This window comes from Mya arenaria, chromosome 13 (genome assembly GCF_026914265.1).
Source record: "Mya arenaria isolate MELC-2E11 chromosome 13, ASM2691426v1".
NCBI classification, from domain to species: domain Eukaryota; kingdom Metazoa; phylum Mollusca; class Bivalvia; order Myida; family Myidae; genus Mya; species Mya arenaria.
Window position 1 is genome coordinate 22,814,495 of NC_069134.1, and position 20,749 is coordinate 22,835,243.

Sequence of the window (20,749 nt, forward strand, 5' to 3'; positions counted from 1 at the left end):
AATTAGATGGCCTGCATACCAAATAGGCAATCTAAACCATGATTGCTTTTTTATATGTCATTTTCTGGAGCATAGCTCGTGGTTGATAATTGAATATATCTTTTTTCTTCTAGTGACATTAAGTATAAAGTGTTTGCTTAGAATTCTAAAACACTTGTAGCGTTTATGAAGTTTCCATAATTCTCGCTCAAAATCGTGACGAACATGCTTATTGTAGTAACGTTTCTACTTCTACCTCGGATAGAGACGTCTGCCGGTCATCCATGCTAGACAAAGTACTCAGTACAGTGCTCTTTATCTCCACCTTTTCTTCAGAAATATTGTTAAAACACCGCTATGCACTTCTTGAGAAATATCACTCATGTGTTCAAACAATGTCCTATATACTCTTAACAGCAGACATTTGCTCATTCATGGCATATCATAAATTACAGAGTTGAAATTATTCTCAATGAAAATACCAAACAACAAATGCTCATAAATTGTTTATAATTTCACCAAGGATTTGAAACGCTACTCCCAGTGTTATGAACCAAACGATTTTCTCGCCCTCCCATTTGTATCTTGTTTAAATCTATTGATAACCTCCATTGATAACCTTCTATATTATTTCACACATGACGCCTTGCTTTAGTACATTTTCATAATTAAATAATTTTCTATAATAAATACTTATTCATACATATAATCGTCTAAAGTGTGCATTCTATTCTTATAAGTGTAAGAAGAACTGTCCGGAGATAAACATTGTTCGTTTCAATCCGTTTCAATACATCATGTTTATAAAAATATGACATACAATGTTAATTTTATTATGTATATGGTGAATAAAGTATGTTTATTCTAAAGTACATCAATGAGGCTTCGTAGAAGTCTTAGTTTTATAAGGGCATAGCCTTATCATCTAGTTTATAGCGGTATTACACTAGCAAATAGATTGTATTGGGATAAATTTAATTATTCGTTTTCGTCATTTCATTTGAAGTTGTTAAATATGATGTTATATTTACTCATAAACGCAACATAGGCCAAGGCGTTAGGCGAGGTCAATTTTGCTTTCATCAGTTAATATTATATCATACTTAAAAAAAATATTATATTTCAGGGCACGGAATCACCCGTCGGCCTTCAATTAGTATCTCTTTTAATCGTAAGAGTTGCAGTTTGGCCTGAAGTCATTATTAGGTTGTACGCCTTGTGAACGCACGATGTATGAACACATTGCGTAAACTCTTCATGACTGAAACCGTGGATTTGCATATATTATCTAAAAGCACAAATAACTCTTATTTTATTTTCTAAAATAAGCCTTCTATACATGTACTCAACTTTATATAGTAGCGTATTTATCTATTGAAATTGTGTGAAATAAAACAAACCTTATTATAGAAGTCGAAAGATAAAAAAATGTGATTAGATGACATTTGTATGAAAACCTGTACTGCAAGCAATCAAAGAAAAGTATGAGTAATTGTGAACCTGCGCGCTGTTAGAGACAAGTTAGGGGGAAATGTCATGGCCTAAAAATCCATCCTTTTGTAAAAATGATTAATACCTAATAGAAAACCTCAAAACAAGTGTTTTTTTATTTGCTACGTAATAGGAAATATGGAGTCTGGGTCAACCCCATGGGCTCTTTCAGTATTTACAAAACAGGAATATTTTATACAGTGTACGTATAATTATCATGTTACATCGAAAATGTTTGAAATATCTGAGATCATTTAAAATGATGGTAACATACATAGTGTTCTTAGTATCAAGTTGTTGAGTAAAATCAGTGTGAGAAATAACATTGTGTGCGTGTATGTAGAGTTTTACACTCAAAAGCAAAATAAGTTACTTTCTCAGTCTCTTATGTATACACATTGTGAATGTTTCATAAAGTATTCATTTTCTTCAAGCTGCAGTATCATTAGACAACCAATTCTATATTCACAATGAATAAATAAATTAGTAATAAATAACAGCTTTATATATGTATGTATGTGGATATGTCAGTGGCTGGTACATATAATTACAGTTAAGGTCATATAAGTGTTTGACCATGATAATTAAATGGGTATATATACATAAAATGTATTTATGTATGTGGATATGTCAGTTGCTGGTTATTACATTCAAGGTCATTTAAGCGTTAGATTAAGATGATTAAATTGTTAAATATACGTAAAATGCCGACATTAAAAAATAAAACAGTCTTAAACTAGTTTTTCTGGCATGTTACTGTCAGAACATTGAAATTAATCAAAGAAGATATATATAAATGTCCAGTAGTACAACCCTACAATCATGTTTTATACAGTTTCTACTTTTCCAAATACCCGGGTAAGTTTCTATCAGTAAAGTATTTTTTTTAATTTGCCGTTGGTATGAAAAAAATATAAAGACCGAGCCATGCTGTCATTAGACGGTATGTTATTTTTTTTTTCAATGAATTCGGGGCTTTATTTTCATCGTTTGGAATTATTTCTTGCCAAACGTTTTGCCAGTAATGACACTTTTTTTTTCAATGTTTTTTGGAGTTTTTGTAAGATATTATGATTTTATGCCAGTAGTCAGTTAATCTGTATCCACCAGAAACAATTTGTAACCACCGTTTAAACTGCGATCCATTCTGATATCGATTTTCTTTATTTACTTTCAATCTCGTATATACAACTTGGTCATATACAAATGTTGCCTGTTTTGAACAACAGAATATGGTCGAGATTTATATATTTGTGAGAGATGGATGTTTTTATTGCACATGGTACTTAAATTCGCACAGCCGTGTATCCATGTATTCATGTTTAAATCTGTGTTTGTCAATAAGTGGCAAAATGAACCAAGTCCCTAATAGCCTTACATAATGGGGATTATTTCCAAGCGACAGTAAATCCCAAGTTTGTTAGTGACATTTGCAATGAAAATAATTTTTATCGTATTCATCATTTTTCGATAGAAGATAAATATTGCAAATTGAATTCCAGTTTTGTGGTTAAGATTATAATCATCATGCTATATCTGTAAATAGATTTAACATTTAATGCCTTGAAAATTAAAGCTTTATTTGGCATGACCAAGCTCCATTGATCACGTTGTAATTTACAAGTAATTTTGTTTTTTAAAGGTTGTTTATTTTCTCATATCAAATCCGAGATCATTTTAGTGAGCATTTGTGTTGTGCATATGCCATTTACTGCTGAATAAAGATATATATTGTGATGTTATGTTATGCTAGGTTATGATTACTTGTCTGGTATTTTCGTAAAGGAACTTAGACATAACGAAACTTTTACAATGAGTACCTGAACATGCATGATTTGAAAGTGCTAATACATTTTTTTTCAAACTGAAAGACACGTTAATTATTTATAAAATGATACATGGTTGACCAAAGCTTTCGGTTAATAATTCAAGTCCTGATAAAACTAGTATTCAATGTAACGAGGACGTAGCATTAAAGAAATACACTTAAACTTGCATGTTATCTGACAATTTTTACATCCTATTTTTTCATGCAGATGTGTCAAATAAGGTCCTCGGAGGTTTAAAATTCAGCTGGGAAAATGGTATTTTAAGTGGGAGTTTTAAGGAGAAAGCATTTCAAATTCCGTCTGGATTAAAATTGCAGTTTTGAGTGGTAACCTTTCAACATAGTTGTTGGTTTTATTCTGGATTTCCTGTCCTTGTCTTGAAATCTAAACCCAGGGTCTGATCGAAGTTAAAATAACCCCATTAAGTACGTCAGATAACATTAAGCGCACTGAGGCCCCAATATCACAAATATGCACAAGACAAATTTCAGTTTATTTTACCACATCAAAGCATAGTATGATTCCAAATATTGTTGTTGTTTTTTAAACACGTATTTTCTAAGAGAATATGTTGCTTCATCTTTAGTCGATATTCCAAAGAAATATAGTTCTAGACCAAAAATGAACTTGAGTGATTGGTTTGTACTTAAATGCAGTTTTGTTTTTAAACCATTTCTCTTTTGAAACTTGGTCAATATTTTTAACAGACATATTCAATGATAAAAGCACATTTTAAATGGGTATATAAATGCTTCTATATAACTTTTAATATATTTTGTGTAAAATGAGTTGAGGTTGAGCATCTCCTTTGCATTATGTTTTATTATTTTTTGTGATTCTAGTGCCGGATATTTATGCGAGTGAATTCACTCAGTTATTGACAATATAGATGTATTCAAAAAGTTATCATTTAAATCTGGTGGTCATTATGGTATTTGTCATTACATTGCTTAAAAGATGCATCAATAGCCCTGCATCATTTATGGACATAATTCAGTTCTGTAAAGAACTAGCACTATTAAACACATCACAATAGGAGGGAAGCACGTTATTCAAAGATGTATTTACAGCAAAATCACAAAGGTGCATCGAGGTAAATATGCAATTTGTTAAATCATCTCGCCATAGTAATGTACTAAGATTTGCCCAGTGCCATTAAACCTGGTTTATGTTCAAACTTTTTGCTACTGAGCTTGTTTCTGTAGTTTTTCGCATAAATATTGGTCGATTTGATTTGCCATTTCTTTGAGATTTTCACTTCGTTCAAATGGTGTTCAAACGTTAACGAAGCGTGTGGACATTCAGCCGAAAAGAGAATATTTACCTTTTCACAAATTATTGCGATCTACAATCCAAACCCTTTCCAGTTGTTCCAAAGGTTAAAACCGCCTGATAACAAGCAAATTATACATCTTAAGGAAAAGGTTATTTTGTTATAGCACGATTTGCATATATATTTTTGTATTCTCAATTCAATTCTAAAAGAATATTATATAGATAAGATTCAAATTCAAACGAATATGTAAGTTGAAACAATGTTTTCATTTTTCCACTTTAATTCCTTTGATTGTTCCATTAGAGTACCAATGAAGTGGTTTCCGTTAAAATTGGAATCATAAAACCAACCATATTGTGTGAGATTGTTTTTAACATTCTGAACCAATGTTGCATTTTCATAATCAGTTTCTAAGACAGAATCTTATATGACCGATTAAAAAACTTTATCACCACGTTACTTCAGTTTAAATATTTATTTTAAAGTACCCACCTATATAATTACCTGCAACGGTTATCGACCCATTTAGCATCAGAATTTGATTGCCTGAAATTATTTATATCTTAGCTAAATTTCAAATGTGTGTTCTCTGTGTATATTTTTTTTTAAATCCTCATAGTTTACAACAATACGTAATACAAGGTAAACCTAAAGCTAAAACTGCAAAGCTACTCTTTATCGACTTTTTGTTATGCATATACCAATCAACGTTTACTGCTTTTAAACCTGACCGTATAGTATTTAGTGTATTTATATTAAATTTAGCGAAAAAGTTTAATATTGCACCAAAGAAATTCGAATCGTTAATAATTTCTTCATCTTTATTTGCATACACCCACTTCTCATTAAGTTGAATACCACCTCATTTTTCGAAAGAAATACGAACATGTATGGTTTAAGCCAATGTAACCTACAAACGATAATTGCCTTTTGGATAAGAAAGGGAAAATAATCCATGTTTTTTATAGAATACGAAAATCAGCGAAAACTACTCTGCATAAAAACATGTTTAGCCAATGAAAATGCAGTATTGGTTGAAACTTATTTTGTTTAATAAATAATGTATCCGTTCATGACTCAGAATACTAAATCCACACATTTTTAGAACGTTATGGCAAATCATAAATGTAAACAACTTGTAAATTACGTTCTGTTGTACACTGTGATTGTTGTGACACCTTAAGCATGGAGATAGCTATACATACATACTACAAAACCATTGATTTCACAGTTGGTATTAAATTGATCAGTTTCCAAGGTATATTCATAACAGTGGTGTCCTTCTGTTAAACAGTAAAAATCGTCGCGGCGACAATTAGAACATTATGCCAAATATATATTAAGACAGACGATTCGTTGGTGGCGCGTGGGTTAGACAATTGAGGGAAAAGCATTTCACCCTTCAAATTGGTGTTTATGAAATTAAATCCTTTCTTCGCTATATTAATTTTAAGGTAACTTCTTGTCTTATTAGTTATCTTATTTCAGCAATATTCACACAACAATATTTAAATCTCTGCCATGAACGGTTTCAATGAGATTCTGGGATCGATTATAAAAAATCACTAATAATAGCTGGAACATTCCAAAGACCATACTTAAATGTCTGCATTTTCAAAAGAATATATTCCCAAAGCTTGATATATCTTCAATATCTTTATAACATACTATTAATCTTAATTTGTCTCAAGGCCTGGTATGTAACATATGATTTCCCAAGATGGTGCAAATAATTTCAAGCATGAATGTTGAATGCAACGTAAGGCAAATATGAAAATCAAGTATTTCTTAAGGTTTACCAGGCAAATAAGGAAGAATGTAAGCGTTTCCAAGTCAGAATTTTACATTAAACAAGATGCACTTTTTTGTATTCGTTGCGTTTGCAAGTGAATACAGTACATGATAGAATCGTCTGATCTGTTAAGTCTCACATTTTAACTGCTAACACATACGCAGCACCAAATAGGGCGCTTTGTTACAGAACGTAGATTTGCTGAAGAAACGTGAAATCAGTCATAATTGTCACTCCTTAAATTTGACACATGTCAATCAGTACTACTGCGCTGCAGTACAAGCATTTAAATAAATAGAGGATATTTGTTGATCTAATTGTAATAGACGGTAGAGCAGAAATGGTTTTGATCCCGAACCCCCTAGGGCAATTCTGTTGACCATGATTTTATGAAAGTGTATTATTTTTTTAAACATTTTAAGACATGTTTACGCCTTGGCCGTTGGGGGAGTGTATGGAAACTACAGCGTAATTCTTCTTTAAGATTCAAAAGGTGCCTAGTCGTAGCATTGTGTATATTCATGATCCCAAAATTAAAAAATAAAGTTTGGATGCCATGTGATCCATTCATTTTTTATTTTGTACCGTTTTACATGTTTTATATGCAGAAACAGGAAATACATATAAAAAACACTGAAAGGCCTCATTTATTATTAATGAAAAAGAAATTGTTTTTAAGATATCAAAAATAAGTCATTTTACGTCCGATGACATCATATAAAGGGAAAATGTAACAAACTGTATACTTTTTGTATACTGTACTTTTGTTCATGTATTTATTCTTAGTAATCAGCAATCAAATACATTTCAAAATGATACCAAACTTGTTTGGGGATACCAGGATTCAGAAATCACATTAAACGGAACTACCAGAAAATGTCAAATTTGAATGTAACCATGGGTCTTTGGTAGGTGAACAATAACGGACGCTTCTTGAATATTTGGATTCTTCGTTGAAGTGTCATATTCGTTAAGTAGTGTTCTGACGTAAATGGCTGTATCTGTTGTTTATTCATAGCGGTGTACAAATATCAGGACATTGAATCAGTATAGCCTGAAACGTTCCCCCTAAAGATCAGGAAATGTGGTAGTATAATCTTTGCCATTAACCTTTCAGTCATGGTAATGCTTTATTTTTCAGAAAATTATTTTCTTTTAAAGCGGCATTATTTTCTTATTGAAGCAACATAATCTTCTCAGACGAGGATTTACTCGGGTTAAATGAAGTAGAACTATCCCCAAAGTACTTTGCAGTGTTTCTAAATAATCGTTCTGATAACGGTTTAGTTATCAACGCATTTTCTGCCTATTTTGTCTGGTAAGATCCAAGACGGTCTCTTTTGCAGTGCTTCCCTATCTCTTTCAGCATTCTAAAATGGTGTCATTTTAAAACAGCTGCATGTCATTTCTTTAACACGATGAATATGTAAGGAAATGTAATTGAAGATATGATTACAGATTGCCTTCTTCCTTGCTCGTCTTGTTACATTGTATCCTGAATTCTTTATTCGAGCAATTGTACTACTAGATTCGTGAAAATTATTTAATCGTCGAAACTGGCATTCACCGTTTGCATAAATTTAATGTGCATGCGTTTGTTTTCTAAATAATGTGACGGTCAATACAATGAATTTATCGCAGAAGTTATCTGTATAGCTTACTTCCTGACTCTACTTGCTTATTTGCCCAAAATACAAAATGAATGACAAATGCCAACAAGCTTCATGACGTATACCAGAAACGAGTGTTTCATTTATTATACCAGGTGGTTCGACAGTTACAAAGTTGATATTTCCATAAGTTACTTAAACATCATTTTAGTCACAAAACAATGACGAACTGCATTCAACAATGTTACGTCCCTTTGTTTTTAAATTTCCATTTTCATCGACAAATAAACCCAGTTACTACAATGATATAATTTATTTGTTAACTGATTAAATATTGGGAAATATTTATTCAAATTGTGGAACTATCTGTTACATCAAATGTTGTCAAAAGAGTGAAAGAATCGAGAAAAATACACTGCCAGGTTAAATACAGTATCAAGTCTTATAAAGACATACTGTTATATTTGTAAGTTTCCAGAGCTTATTTATACGGGTCTTATTTATACGGGTCTTTTTCGTAATTGTTTGTTTTTTGAATGAGAGTCGCTTACGCAATTCAAATGATACCAAGTAGTATGGAGGTACCAGTCATCAAAGATTCACAAATGTGTTGGTCGGATACCTATAAAAGATATTGTAAACTACCGGTTACTAAAATGCAACATGTTATTATGTTTGCATTATATCGATAATTCCACACATCGGCTTTCTGACAACTAGCAATTACCTCCCACTCAAATTTTGTATTTCTGGACCGCTTTTATCTAATGAGGTTGCAGAAACTGTGACATGGCGTTTACGACTGCTGTGAGTACAGTTGAGTACAGTATATATCTTGTCCCTTCCCAGCAATTTGATACGTGAGCTTTTCACTATCAAAATAAAACATTAACCCATATAAGAATTAAAAATATCTGAAAGTTAGTGTTATCATATATAAATTGAATAAAAGGACTTTAATCAAGCATGTCAGTGTTCAAACATAAAACACCTCATTATGCCTAGTGGTAAACATGTCTGTGAAGGTCATTTTTGTGGCAGATAGTGGAGGCGGACAATCTGAGAAAAGCTCACGGGAGAAGTGATATTGCGAGTTAAAGCCATGTCAAAAACGGCAAATAATTTGAATATTTTTCAACAAGGATTCAACTTCTGCCCTGAGACAGAGATAGGTGTGTTTTTCCTGTTGAATTGGGCAAATAAGTATGCGTTTATTCTAAGCATAAGCACGTATCCGGGATACGCGGGCTTCGTTCGTTTTGGCAAGTACACGAGTACACTTTTTGAACCCTGCACCGACCTATACTAAGTCATGGTTAGTGATTTTGGTGGTTTTCACGACACCCTTCTCATGTGCTGATTCTTGAAAAAAAAATATAAATAAGATGTTTCTTCTCAATCTGTCTTTTCTTTCAATGACGAACCTCCACCTTTGTGACTGCCTTCACATGAACACCGGGAAAGCATTTCGTCTTTTAGTATGTCAAAACGATAAAACACCTTCCAAATTGTTCGTGTGCTTGTTGCATATGACATGATAACCATTCTATAACGTGATTATGCTGAGTCGTGAATTGTATATAAGTGTAGCCACGGGTAGTTAGCGACCATGTTCAAACGTTTTACTCATACATGCCCTGGTTCTACCACCTTAAAACTATGTTAATTTCTAACACCAATCGACAGACACTAAAGTCAACTAAGTTATCACTATTCAACTACATTAACAATCGTTTTATCGTTTGTAGCCAAGTAACTAAACATTGGTAAAATAACTTTAGGAAATAAAATTAATAACATATACAAACCAACAGTAAAAAATGAAGAATAATATTTACTTATTTGTTCTGGCTGATGATGAAATTAAAAACAAGGGAGGTAACATTTGTATAAGTTATATCTAATACTCGTTTTATGTCAATAGTTTCCGGCTTGCTCCGAACAACATACCTTACTTGAGCACTCATTGTGTCAAAACATGGAAGTGCATTGCCTGCTGCTTCTTGGCATGTTACGTTATAAGTGTTTGCTTACATTTGCTGTTCTGTTCGATGAAAAGAGACTTAGAATAATCTTTCGTTTCTAAATGATTTCTATACATCTTAAATATCAACTGGTGGTTGAAGAAGTTAATAGCCTTCCACCGTGCAAATGTTGGTGGAAAATGCAATAAAATTCAAATGATTCGAAACTTTAAACTGTTTTGTTTAGTTCTAATGTACACTTATTTCAATAGAAAAACAAAAGTCGAGTTGATCAAAATCCATTTCCTAGTTACATAAATGGATATGTATATCTTAAAATAACTACAATCACAACAAAGCCTTGGGATTTTTTGATAGCGTTGACGATTTTTGCACAAGAACATATTCATTTTGTGTAAAGACGTTCTGAAAAAGTGCAAAAGCCTTATGTTTGAAAATCTGATAAAATATTCTTTCTTAAAATCTGCTCAACTCTTAATTCATTACAAATAATGCAATGGATGTATGTATTATGCTTGATAATTTTTGAATCTCAAAAAAAATGTTTTAAATATTTTATGTTTGGGGTCCTCCTAAATACTTTTGCACTGTGGAAGGGCCTATCCTATGGCATTAAGTTTGAAAATAAACTGTAAAGCATCAATCAACATGGCCAATACTACCTTCAAAATCTCTATCTTACTTAATTAACGACTAAAGAATGTCATAAGATAAGATTAACAAGCCAGCAAGAAAATATTATATCAGCAAGAAAGATGAACAAGTCTTAAAAGTAAATTGTTCATTTATTCAAAACCTTTCCATGTAGAATCTAGCTATTGATCTGGCTGACATTCGTCATTAACAGCGACAGCTCTTGGTTTTGATTTAAACATATTTTATTCAACATATACAAACAAATTACACAGAATATTCACATACACAAGTTGTCTATTGGAATGGATTGGAACGGAAGCATAGCTTATAGAGTTCATCTCCGTAGGAATTAAATTACTCATTTACCAGACAAATGCGTATGATTGGCGATTAGATGAAATCGAGCTAAGGATTGTGTGTTTAGATACAGTTCGATAGATTAAACACGATATATAATATATACAAATTAAGCACAAGTTACTGTATAAAGGATATATAAATAGGGTGTGGAATGATATTTAGGAAGAATAGAAGTTGGGTACGCATATTTCTCAGCTTCAAAAATACATTGTCATCGCAGTATATTATTTAACCTCCAGTTTGTTTATACTGTTCATATAATTTATATAAATAACATAACATAGCATTACATCATAATAATTTGTACAAAACTACCGTTTCTGATATTTAAATCAGAGGGATTAAGAGACTAACTTCACAGTAAATGTACTTGTCTGGCAGATAAGCCTTGCCATGCGGATTTATCTATAAACCTAGAAAAATCAATGCCTTTGAAATAAATGGCATTTATCTTTAATTGTCACATGATATTAGCGAGGGGTGATTTGTTGTACACAATATTTAAATCAAATTTGACAATCATCTAAAAACTCCCAGTGAATGAACTTGTTTGGTAGATAAGTGTTGCAAGACGGATATATTTATCAAGCTCATAAGAGTTTAATGTCTTTTAAGTAATTGGCATTTAATTACCTTATTGTCACAAAGTGTGACGGCATAAACGAGGGGTTATTTGAGATTAAATAAATGGAAATTGATTTAAAAATTCCCTGAAATACCCTTGTTGAAGCGATACTAAAATGAGTAAAAATCAAATATGCTTTTGATGAAAAGGTTGCCTTGTACCATTTGTTTACAGTTTGATTATTTTGAGTGCTCCGCTACCTAGAGATAAAATACAAAATAGAAATATAGTAATGTATCATGCATTGCAGCTATAAACAACTATATTCTGTCTTACATAGAACAGTTTTTATTGGATCAGCCAATTTATGCAGTTTATTTGCGACGTCTTAATCAGACGGAAATAAAATACATACTCAAAAGTGAATGAATAAGTCTGGCTGAAAAAGTGTTGCATGATGGATAAATTTAAAAAGCCAAACCTAGATAAAATATCTTAAAATAATTGGCATTTTGTCCAAAACTTGAACCCGTTCACCAGCATGTCCAACCATTTGAAGTTAAATGTCTACATTCGAAAATACATAATGAAATGTGATCTATATCTAAATGAACAAGACAATGTATGAATCATCATGCATATTTACGTAACGCGAAGGTCAAGTTGTTAATATTGCCGATATGCGAACAATGATAAAACGTGGAATATGACAGTTTTTAAGACACATTCTGTAAACAATGTTAACAATTTGCGAACCAATGTCTTAGCTGTGCAATTTCTCCGATAATTTGTTGAAAATGTTGTTCCATTAAAAGAAAGTGAATGTACGACAAAATTTCTTTTTTTTCTACTCTTATTTGACCGAAAATTATTAAAACAGATGGAAATAGATAAATTATAGAAAAAAACGTTCGAAGATGTTTGTCGACGTAAGAAAATAACATTATCTTTTTAATATTTTCCGCTTTGTTTAAATAATTGCCATGAGACGGAAATAATTGTTACCTAACTAAATGAATTCTGCCTTAACCGCAGGGAAACATATTTATCATGTGCTAATTTTGCTTGTTATGTCATAGACAGTTCATTGTATTGAAGCAAAGACATATTTAAATCTAGGCCTTGTGAAAAAATTAGTTGATAAAAGTATACGATCATACATTTCTGACATTTAATAACAACAACACTTTTTTGATAAAAGTCATGTTTTTGTTACTTTTTGATTCCATTATTGTAAATGGCGTTTTTCTTAAGATTTATCTTGAACACCATTTGTAAAATGCCACTGAAGAAACAACTCCGTAAAAAGCATGACAGATTATCTGACATTTCGTTTAACCAATGTGAAAGGGGGTTCAGTTTGCAAGTTGTACGTCTCTCTCTTTTTCCCGAGGGTGAGCCTGGAACTCTTTTCTTGGTCATTCTGGATGCAAATCAACCAGTCAGTGCAAAATGTAAGAAAATTAAGGTAGTATCTTTCCGAACACTTTGTTCGAAATTCAGAGCACTATTGTATTAAAAGTATGCCAGTTTTAAAAATATGTTTCTATAACTTAAATCTGCCATCTGACCTTTCATTTTACAAAACAGCCTTCCGACGTAGCTTTTATCTAACATCATCTCGGTTCTTACTAAATTAAATGCTTAAAAAAACTCTCACCATTATGTTTGGAAACATTGAAGTTGTTGATGATTTGCAAAGTATGATACACAAGCATGCAAAACAATGAAAACAATAAGAAAAATTAGCACTTCTTTCCATCGGGTCTTTATTCCAAATAGATGTTTAGAAAGCATTGGCTGAATTATTGAGAACGGTCCAATTTTGTTCAAAACAACAAATGAGGAATTGTTCGACTGACCTAATTAACGAAGAACAAAAACTCATTTAGAAACTTATCGGGAGATAAATCTGGAATTACTTTAGATTTAGGATATCAATTTGTATCTTGGCAATTAATTCATCGTATTACTGACAGGATACAAAATTAATTGACCTTTGTCTAAACGCCATAGCATCGAGAGAGCAGTGTTCAAAATGACTTGTGAATCAGAAATTGGCCTCGTTTACTTCAGCAAATTGGATCTTAAGCAAAGATGCTCTGGACTCACAACGCAATCCCTGAAGTACAAAGAAGCTCGTTACTTGACAATGGTTGTAAAGTTTTCCATATGATTTTCATTACATGGCACATTCGTGTGTTCCTATAAGGCGCTTTAATTACACTTATATCATAACATAGCATTGATGCGAAATGTATAAGACAGTTGTTTATAACTGTATCTGTTCATCGACAATTTAATATTTGACTTGATTGCTCGCTTAATACCAAATTCTTCAAAAATGACTGTCCGGATTTTACCTTATTTTAAATTTAAGTGGTGGAAACTTTCCTACTTCTTAATATGTACTGCAATATTTAATTATGTACGTTGTAAGTCGATCAAATCATGAACCCAACATCTGTAGTATTCTCAGAATTATTATTCAGAAAAAAGTGTATTCTCCGCAATTTTTGGAGCTTAGGATTTTGTCTGATATGAATACGCCGACAAATAAGATACAAAGGCATTTTTGTCTAAATATTTACAGTTTTGGCTTAAAGGTTACCCGTGAATTATTGCTATCACATTTAACAATTTTCGTATTCAACAGTTGGAAAATATGGCTTTAAATCGGGTTTCAAGTCTGATATATCTGATGACAAGAAGACATATCAATGTATATCTTGTGAAGATTATAAATATTTTCCTTCTCAGGGTTTTGAGAAAGAAATTGATTTTCATTTTTTTTCTACATAATTTATATTGCAACTACGGAAACAAGTCCAATAGTTTCAAATTTAAAATAAACATTAACCCCATTCGATGGCAAACGGTCAATGCCAATGACACAAAAAAGCAAAACAAACACCAACAAACTGAAAAATAGAAACAATAACCTTAATTCTGAACCCTTATTAGAAATATTAGATTTTAAGCTGAAAAATATTTGGCATGCATCTAGGTAGCAAAAACAAAGGCTATTGAAATTCAAAAATAATCAAATAACAAACAAAAAGATTCAATCATTGATATATATCGTAAAACTACAACTATACCATAAGGAATTTTATGTCTTAAGTTATAACATAATCAGACTTTGATGTAGATCTCTCAAATCTTGAAGCATGTAACTTGATGTATGATGCCAAAATTGTGCCCTTTTTGATTGATGTTTCTTATTGAGGCAGCACAATATTATCAAATGTTATTATCTACGCAGCTATAAATATCACAAAATACGTTTGTCATTGTTCCACCTAGTGCAATACGACTGTTTACCACCCTGCTGACGTCTGGTCATAAGATGTACACTGGGTGATATTAAAATGTCAAAGGCATGGCACATGCGGATCTACTTGATACACGTTTTTTCCTCATTTTTGTCTTCTAATTCGCATGATGGTCACAAAAACATAATGACAGCGTTCAATCAATTTATTTTTTTAACCAATCGTTCCATATACATAAATGGTGTTTAGAGTCTTGAAAATCTAAAAAAAAAAACATTGTATTTTCGCGTGCAAATCGGTGAATTTATTCAAGAACTTGAAGTAATTAAGTTAACCGTGTTTGACGGTCCCTAGCCTGTATCATTTAAATGATGAAGCAATACTGAAAATTGCGCTGTTTAACTCAGAAATGTGAGTATTCAAGGAAAAATGTCTGAAAGTGCATGCTGTAATGATGTTCAGAGCGTTTTATGTCTCATTTATAATTTAATAAAGGAACTACTACGCGAGAAAAGACTACATGCATAGCAATAAATGACAAGATGATGCGTGTTTTACAACTACTCATTTTCCCAACTAGACTAACTTGAAATGCTCTGGTGTATGTGAAGTGCCCCCTTTGCACTTGACAATATTAGTGCATAAGATATTAAAAGGCAAACGGTATTATGGGTGCGAACTATACGCACTTAAATACAGAACGTTTTACATGCTCAACATCTCAATATTTTGGAGATCGTGTTCCCTGTTGAAAAATTATATTACTCGCTATTGAAATTGAATTTGCAAACACAATCAAATTCTTATAATTCCTTGGAATAATAGCTTAATAAATCAAACATATCTGATGAAGTTGCTATATTCTTACGTTAATAAATATGAAAATAACCATAATTTTCTTATAAATTATTTTGCTTTTGACAGCGCTGTTCTATTTCGCTTGAAGACTTTTGAACGTAATGAACTTTTGATTCCTTAATAAGCATATGCTTGCAAAACTATTCAAGTAACGGATGTTTTACCATCAATTGAAAAAAAATCTTCAATGAGAATGTGTAGATTCCTAATACAATAAAATTCTTAAATCCCTGAATGTTTACGGAATAACCAATCCTGATTTTTTAGGCAATGTTCTTAATAAACTGCAAACTTCTGAAAGACCGATTGGATGATTCATTGCTAGTAGGAATACTCAAAAATTATAATGCTCAGTACTATATTCGTTCTTCTTCAGAGAATGACGTCGTTTAACATACGTTTCATTCCCTTTGCGGTGCTCTGTTCTCTACCCTGAATGCATTTAAGAATGTTTAGCTTATCTGTTTTAGAAGACAGTTTGTTGGCGTGATAAAACATAGTATATCTATTTACAATAGCAATTATCACTGAGTGGTAAAACCAATTTCAATATTCATTTCAATTGTTTACTCCCATCTTTGCGAATAAAGTGAGGCATTTTGTCCGCCTATGGTATATTTGTGGATACAGTTTTATCGTTAAACCCTTCATCCAGTGCAATAAAATGTTTTATATATAAGCGGTTATTTGCAAGCGATTAGAATCATTGAGTTTTTACATTTAGCCGGGAGAGCTCAAAGAACATTCGACAGCATGTACACTTGTGTTGATTTCTACTAACACTGCAGTAAAAACCAACAAGTAATACATTTCACTCACTGAAGTTAGAACTGATTAGAATTGGGACTAGTGTGTTCGTGTTTTTTTTTATCCTAAACCCTAGGTTTCAAGCAGAATGAAGATTAATTAAGACTATTTAATGAAAATGCATACCTGATTCTATTCTTGATAATATTCTTAGAGGAGCTATTATTATGTTGGTGAGGTATATCATATTTACTGTTGAATAGTCTCTTACTGGGGAGCATCTGATTCTAAATGAATTTGCCACAAAAAATAGCATTACCATCGAATCATGTTATAACTGAAAAATTTCAAAGTCATTTAATTAGAAATAAACATAGTTATAACAAAACTAGAATGAGAGGAACTCAACCGTTAAAGACCACTGTACACACAAGATAACATAATGCATATCTTAGGTAGAGTATCGCCTAATAACGAGTAGCAATCAACCAATACTCTCTCATTGGTTATTATGACAACATCGTTAAAGATATTTTATTTTGCGCGAATAGAGTGTATGTTTCCATGTAAAGTCTTTGATAGAAATACAACAATGTTTGTTTTATCATATCATTTGTTTAAACATCTTGTTTTTATCGTTTGCAGTCAATGTCCTAGGCTTTTCGTCATTCTTTTATAGACAATACATCGGGAATCTTTAGAAAGTATGTTTTATTTGGGGTTATTTATGACATTTTGGTATAGACCTGAGCCTCGCTCATGTTATGAGAGATTTATAACTACATTATTTAAATACAGAAGAGCAAATAACGTTTCTTTTACTAAACATAATACAACATCTATTGAGATGCAAGCATATACAGCCTATATTATTATTATTCGCTGTAATCATATCATGCACATATACATGACGCAATAAGCAATTGATAAACCTAATAAGAGTGTTATAACACGAGTACTTGAAGTAATAATACACCTCTTTACAAGAGAATGAATTCATTTAAACTTGAATAATTACCAAAGAGTATCCTATTTTGTTAGCTTTATATATTGTTTGAACTATTTAGCTTTACATAGTATTTGAATATCTTTTAAACACTTCATTGTTTATGTTTGGTCATAATCATTGTAATAATCACTAAGCAAGCATGAGTGTGATGGATAATGTTTGTAATGTCGCAGAAATTGACGTCTATGACGTAAGACTTTACGGTACGCATATTCAGAATGTAACCCAACCAACTTTGTATGAATCTTGTTTGTATTCACTGCAACAGTTTTAAAGCAAATATGCGTTTGCAATATTGTTTTTGTCATTTCATGTGTTAACAAATATGAAAAGCACTATAGATGGTGGAATATATATTGAATTTAATCGGATGCATTGTACATATACAATCCAGGACAATTTCGAGTATGGTATTGTCCCGGGTATGAAGTCCCGTCAAGAAGATCACTATAAAGTTTAAAGTGACACTCTTATTCAAAATCAATTCATACACAAGTATAACAAACATCAATTTTGACAGATAAACCTTTAACTACTTACTAAATAATACATTTATGGAAGATATTAATTACAGATAATAAGGTTGTAACCGTGTAATTTATAGCAGAAAGCGCAAAAATATTAAATGATTTGTGAATGCTAAAATATTCACTGTGGTCTACTATAGTTTTATAAGGTAGAAACCGTTTTTTATGTTGTTTTTTTCAAATTAAACTCGGCATCCTTCATAAGAACCATTGTTTTCGACATTTATTCATCTTTTTTGAAATATTAAAAAATATTATTAATTGTGGTAATTCCAATTTGGGAGTAAGAGTGCATCTTTAACCATTCTATATGTCAATTTGGACCCAGTATCTAAGCCAGAATAAGTACGTTTGATATTTTTCTCATTTATGCTCAATTATACGTGATATGTCTGGATCACTAGATTGAATATGTGGAGTTGGTAAATACCTGGTTTTAATATATGATTTATTAAAGATGCAGATGGCACTTGAACGCTTTTTATTTAATTGCTCACTTTTCGCGAACAATGTCGACAAAGTTGTTGAAAATCCATTTCTATTTCGTAAAACACCGTCAGTGGTTTAGCGGACTAGTCGAGGACTCGAGCGGCCCTTGGTTCGAATGCTTCTGCCGACGACAACCTTTTAATTCCTAATTTGATTACTGTTATACTGTTATATATGGGCATTGTATACGTTAGAATTTCCGTCCATGTTACCTCCGTAGATGTTAAATAAAACGTAAGAAAGCACCATTTGATGCCATTTGAATAATTGTTCGAAAACGGCTGATTATGCATAACATAATTATATATGACTTAACTGGTTCAGAATCCCTCTACTTATTCCAAAACAAAGAAAATGTTTGTTTTTTTGTGATTGGTGTAAACATTAAAAGCTTATACGAAGGAAACTCATGGAAACGATATAAGATCATCAAGGTCCTGTAAAGGGATTCTCAAAAATTATGTTGAAGACGACAAAACAAGCATTTTAAATTGATGTCATTTTATTCAAAACAAACTTCAAACAGCAACTGGCATACATTTATTAAAATTGTCATTTGGACATTGAAGCCCAAAATTAAATGATTTTCAATATACATTTTTTAGCCAAAAAAATGTGTTTTTATTTTGTATTCGTCGAATATAAAAACAATTATATATATATATATATATATATATATATATATATATATATATATATATATATAATTGTTTTTATATTCGACAAATACAAAATACAAAATCAAAAGGAAACAACAGGGACACGCCCACACTAATCGAGAGTAATACAACGTCGAAATACAACAAACGCATTACATAAATAAATAAAATATCGTTTTAAATAAATGTCGGCGTGTTCTCGCAACTTAACATCGCTATTAGAACTCGTATTTGAACTGCAAATGATAACTTAGCATTGTAACAAGCAATGTTCACGTTATACTCACAAAAAGATCGATGTTTGACCGTATACAACGTCGGAGAGTACCTTTAATAGCAGAATTGTTTTCTTTATTGCTAGTATGATAAATGCCAGTGATAGAGTATATTAGATCAAAGAGTATACCATTTGAACGAATCACATGTCATGGAGAATGATTTATTTTGTATTGTTTCATTTTAGTCGTGCATGTTTTAAGATTACTATTTGTTCCAATCCGTATGCTTGCTTAAAATGTTTTGTTTTTCTCTTTAGGCTAGTGAAAGGGACATTATGTACAGTATTCATATACATGCAACAATGTGAAATACATATTCAACCTTCGCCTTAACGTCAATACGTCAATGGCCTAGTTTTCCACATCAATCAAGTTTATAAAGTGAAGAACCTGATAAATTCATATTAAGGGGGCATTGGAGGGGGAGGGGGGGGGGGGGGGAGAGAATCATGAATTTTAGCAAAACATTTGATTATTAAGTATATTAATTGTGAAATAGTTTACAAATGCTTGTAATTACAGTCGGTAACTTTGATTTATGAAACTTTATATTATTATATATTACGAAATAATTGATAATTATGAAAACCGATGTTTGCAATGCATAAGTTGAATGAAAAACCTTTTTTATTTCCGTCCTAATAATTGTATTATATGCCTTGCATTTTTTTGTATTTGAATCATGGGTCATATTGACCTAATTGAAATTTAAAAAATAATGATATTGATATTAAATAAAAAAAAATCTCTTTTGATAACTTTTTTTCCATGAGTTGCAGAGTTTATGTCAAGAAAATCCAATTTAGTACGTAAAACTGTTTTTTTTTTTGCGAAATGAGAATATTAAACCCGTCATTTCTTCGTGGAAAATTGCGTTTCGTAGGCGAACATTGAATTGAAGAGATGAACATGTGAAAGCAAATTAAATATGATTCACCATTCCTGGAGATTAGAAAAACGGTTGTTTACAATACTCCGATGTTTTCCTATATCTGCACGAAACATGGAAAAGGTCATTTTAAGATAAATATCAATTCTTTGACGAAATAAAAGTACACTGTTTCTTTTTATCTTTTTTTCAGTTTGTCTTCAAATTTGTTTGTTGAACAAATGCACTTATTTAAAATTAAAATCTGCTTACCAAACAAGAATTATTTTTAAGGGGGGCAATTTAAAATTAATACGTTTCTTTTGTGCATCAATCAAGTTCAGAAATTACATTGTGCCCATTTTGAAAGTTAATACCTTGCTGTATGTATACGAAAGAAAACCTTGAAACGAATATCATGGTACACATGTTCTGTTTTTTTTTTGCTTCTAAACTATGCATAGGTAATCTAGTGGTATATATCGATGTCTTTTTACGCAATGACAATGTAACTTT